Source organism: Olea europaea, chromosome 5 (assembly GCF_002742605.1).
Source record: "Olea europaea var. sylvestris chromosome 5, O_europaea_v1, whole genome shotgun sequence".
NCBI classification, from domain to species: Eukaryota; Viridiplantae; Streptophyta; class Magnoliopsida; order Lamiales; family Oleaceae; genus Olea; species Olea europaea.
Window position 1 is genome coordinate 14084215 of NC_036241.1, and position 4731 is coordinate 14088945.

The following is a 4731-nucleotide window of genomic DNA, read 5'->3' on the forward strand; positions in this document are numbered from 1 at the left end:
TCACATTAGAGATTCTGATTTTTCTCGAAAAATATCTAACTTGTTAAAAAATGTGACAATTCCCATTGCACTACGGTCATCTTCAATAACCCAAACATAATTCACTCGATGTGCAATAGCCTTTACAATCACTGCCACCAATGAACTTCCCGGATGGCACGATATTGCCTCACCATTTGTGCTGAGTAGCTGCTCAATCTGATATATCGCCCTAACTTCAACATCATTGTTGTCCTTGAGGATGGCATGTAATGAATTTGTCCAACATTTTTTCTAAATTTCTCTCCTTCAATCTGCCTTAACGTCCTTGGGGATTTATTCAGGGGGACTTCCAGAGTCAATGTAGGCCATAAGGTCTCCAATCAAGGGGGTGGCAATGGCGACTATGGACGGAGAGATCTCTCCAATCAAAATTCAATCATCATAAACCAATGCCACTGAAGTTTGATCCACGAGAAAGAGAAATGGCCCCCACGGCCTCAGTCGCGGGGGAACGATAACCAATGGCTAGGAATTTAGTGTTGATTATGCCAAGAGTGTCGATCGAAAGGGCGAAATTGGGGATAAAGGCCCAATTGAATAAAGAAGAAATATGATCACATCTTGTGTTAGCCAGCAAAATTCACAGTCGATGTGAATTGTTGATGACAATTTTTGTATTTTTTTTTGCTCATTTTAAGTTGCTCCTTAGGAGGGACAACAAGATTTTGAGCACCTTGGAGCATCTGATCAATCACTTCAAGTAAACTACCAAAAAAATGAAATCAGTTCAGACTATTCAAGTTTCTCGATTACCATAGATCTAAAAGCTTAAGTATATATATTTAAATTTTATTTTATGGAATTAAGCAAAATAAACCCATATTTAAAAATTCAATATTTTCATATAATAATAATAATAATAAAATCAGGGATAATTGCAACAGAATCCCAAATCTTTGAAAAATTAGCAGACTTTCTTTAAACTTTTGATTTGTTGTAACCGTCACTCCTAACATTTTCAAACGTTGCAAATCCCTTTTGAACGATTTCCATCCACAATTTTGTCAGTTGACCAAAAATCTAACTTTGACCACATTTTTAATATTTTAAAGGGGCAAAAGAGTAACTTTTCATGTATCACATTAAATAATTAAATTAAAAATAAGAAATAAAAAACACACATAACACCCCTCCTTTTCTTCCTCTTACCCCTCACCCACCCTATCTCAAACCCAAAATCTACATCGGCTATTGCTACCGCCACCGAAATTGATACAACCTTCATACTGACCACCGGGAATGATAGAGCTCGCAATGAACCCACCTAAAAATACTGGAAAAAACACTAGCGAGGTAAGAAGCATAGTTATAGTGAACACGATTCTCTGAAATCTCTTTGTAGGCTTAGTTACAATGATAGAGGGTATCATATTTTGTGGTTTCATTAGTTTTCCTCGTTTATTTCTTCCCTCTTATCTGATGCGCAGTCGCCAAGGCACATTCAGGTGGACCGGAGGGTGCCTATAATAAAAAATCCTGCTTAATGTATAGCAAAATTTCTCAAAATGAAAGTTTCTTTTTACTCCATCATATACACCCGATTTTGAAATTTAGCTTGACAGCTTGTTGGCTTCTAAATGATGAATATTATCCAAATGCTAAAAGATATGTTTTAAAAGGCTGGAAACGGGTACTGAGACATTTTTCCTTTGCGGTTTGAGGTGTACGCCTTTGTACAAATCAAAAATTTATGTCAAAATTGGAAACATCAATACAAAGTTCAGGAGCAGTACTCTTGATTGAGGTAGAGGTGGTTGGTGTGGATTTTAGGTTTGAGTTGGGACTGGGGTAGATGAGGGGTGAGTGGAAGAAAACGAAGGTGTGTGTTTTTTTTGTCTCTTATTTCTTATTTTTAATTTAATTATTTAATGTGATAAATGGAAAGTTACTATTTTGTTCATTTTTAAAATATTAAAAATGTCATCAAAATTAAATTTTTGGTCAACTATGGAATTGAGGATGGAAATTATCCTAAAGGGTTTCAACTGCAACGTTTGAAAAGGTTATAGGTGACGACTGCAATAAATCAAAGATTTGGAGAATATCTGCTAATGTTTTAAAGATATGGGGACTTCTCCTACAATTATCCCATAAAATCCAAAAGGTTTCTAGAGAGAGAGAGAGTGCGTGTGTGTGTGTGTTATCCAATATCTAAAAGAGGGTTCCACGTGCCTAATTAGTCCCTTAACTTTTGACAGCAAAACAGAAATGGGAGATTGAAGAACAAATGAGCTGCCGTGCAAATTCAAACCAAAAAATTGTAACTTTATTACGTTTAAGACTGAAGAAGAAATGAATAGCAGGGGCGTGTCTATGTGTTGCACTAGTAGTTTTATTCTTTTATTTGGCTAGGCTGGGTATATATATAGAATAATGCAACTTGTAATCAAGAAGTTACATAATGACTTACACACAGTTGAGATGTCAAAAGGAGAGTGATCAAGAAGGGGGGTTTTTTTTTTTTTGATCAAATTATAATCTTACTACATCATGTGTATGTAAATTATAATGTAAATCATTAGTATAGAAGAAAAGTTTTTAGGGTAATGATATGTGTATATCCGAGTTGACATCCCTTCACATGGAAGTGGGGCATGCGAGTAATAAAATAACGAATAATACTATTTGTAATCGTTCACTATCATAGTCGCTTTACGTGGTATACATGTAGCGATTAGTAATTTATTGTATAAGGTAATAAAAAATTATTACATTAATGTATCAAATCACTAACCACAACATGTATACAACGTAAGATGACTACGACAGTGAGCGACTGCAAATAACATTACTTTAAAATAATTGTATGCCCTACCCATGTGGAGGGAGTCGTGTGGGAGTGTCAACCCTCTGATGTACAAAAAGTACTATTTCAATTTTTATTGTCGATGAGGATTTTATTAGAATAAAAAAACAAAAAATTGAATGAAAACGGGCCCTTCACGATTGTTGCATTGAATTATGCTATTCATATTGAGGATTATCAGTAGTAACATTACTTTTTTGCATTAGGTCTCGATGCATTTTTCTCCACATTTGCATAGTCATTGTATCGCTCAAGTCGGTGGCTGCATTTGCTAATCCTGCTATAGATGGCTAGGGAATTTTGCTTCTAATGGCTGCCGTCATGACATTACTCTTGGTAACTTGCATTGGCGGACACATGGGGTTTTGGGGTCACATTAACTCCCAACTTTTGTGGTTTTTTAAATTCTGTTTGGTATCAATTGAAATCTAAGTTTTAATATAAATTAAAGTTAACTATTAATTTTTATAACATATTTCAAGAGATTCACAATTTTTTAACTTTTATCCAAATTTACTAAAAATCTTATTTTAAATCACAATAATTTTGCATTTTCTCTATTTTCTGTAGTGACTCTCTCCCTCGCACCTTTTTACCAAATTATTAACTCTTCTAATTTTTTAAAATTTGTCCATGATTTCTCAATAAATTATCACATTTATTGCAAAATTTCACTTTCCAATCAACATTTCAACTAATTAGAACCTAAATTTTCATTTTCTTCTATCAAATTATGTATATAGAATGTGTCCGAAATGATTATGTTCAATTTGACTTATATTTAATGGATTGTGTTTATTTGATTGATTATTAGTATCGACTATTGATTATGGGTCTGTTTGAACCACATTATTCCAAAAAAATACATTCTTAAACAGTGATTTGACATCATTTCAATTACACATTCTTCAATAAAATAATATTACACGTAGATCAAAATTTTTTCCTTATTTTATAATCACACATTTTTCATCAATACACTATTCAAGAATGCATTATTACCAAAATAATATGACTCAAACACCCCCATATATATTTTTCCTTTCGATTACTTGAATATATTTTTTTATATCAAATACACTATAAATTCTTTAAACATAAATATGCATTTTTTGTGACGAGCAAAATATTGTTTGAAATCAAATGGATAAAAATGATAAACAAAATATTAATGAAAGAACATTTTTTAAATGTAAATATATGTTTTCTCGGATCAAATATGAATCATTCAAAGACCAACAACAAAGTATTCGATTTGTACAGGGTTTGTTTGTGCCCCTAAACTCAAAATGTTTGCATTCGATCCCTAGCCTTGAATGTAACCATATATAATGCTTTGGCCAGGATCATGTCGGTCAGTGAAGTCCCAAATCCTCTGTACAATCTGTTTAAGCCTGCACGTTTAAAGGTCCAAATTGTTGTTTTAATGCAAGAAACTTGGGATTATAACACTTGTTTCCGATTTTTTACCAGCACCGTCGAGTATAAAGTGGTGGAGACACGGAAAAATAAGGCAGCATTGAGGATGAAAAACTTGGATTTGCCAAGCATTTGCCAGTCTATATTCGTCGGAATGTCAATTTCTTCAATCATTGATTTTTCCTCTGATGTACCAAAATTCATCTTCGCCACTTCCAACAATTTCAATAAGTTTAAATCCTTTGATTTCCAATTATAGCAAACTCTCCTTTATCTAAACATATAGGATTTTGCTATTTACACACCGTGCTTTGACAGCCCAGTGTATAGTCCACTCACAATATAGGGCCCCCTATAGGTTGTGAACCCTTGTTTACTTGTAGCAAAACCCAAACATATATACATAGGTTTCCTATCTATTTGTCTAGTAAAATTGGGGATCAAAAGGTAAAATCGTAAAAGGC

The 4731-nt window shown here is 33.5% G+C and overlaps 1 pseudogene; it reads right to left on the bottom strand.

Moving 5' to 3' along the window:
• On the bottom strand, window positions 1-4471 carry LOC111394273 (annotated as a pseudogene).
• Between the last annotated feature and the right edge of the window lie 260 nt (window positions 4472-4731).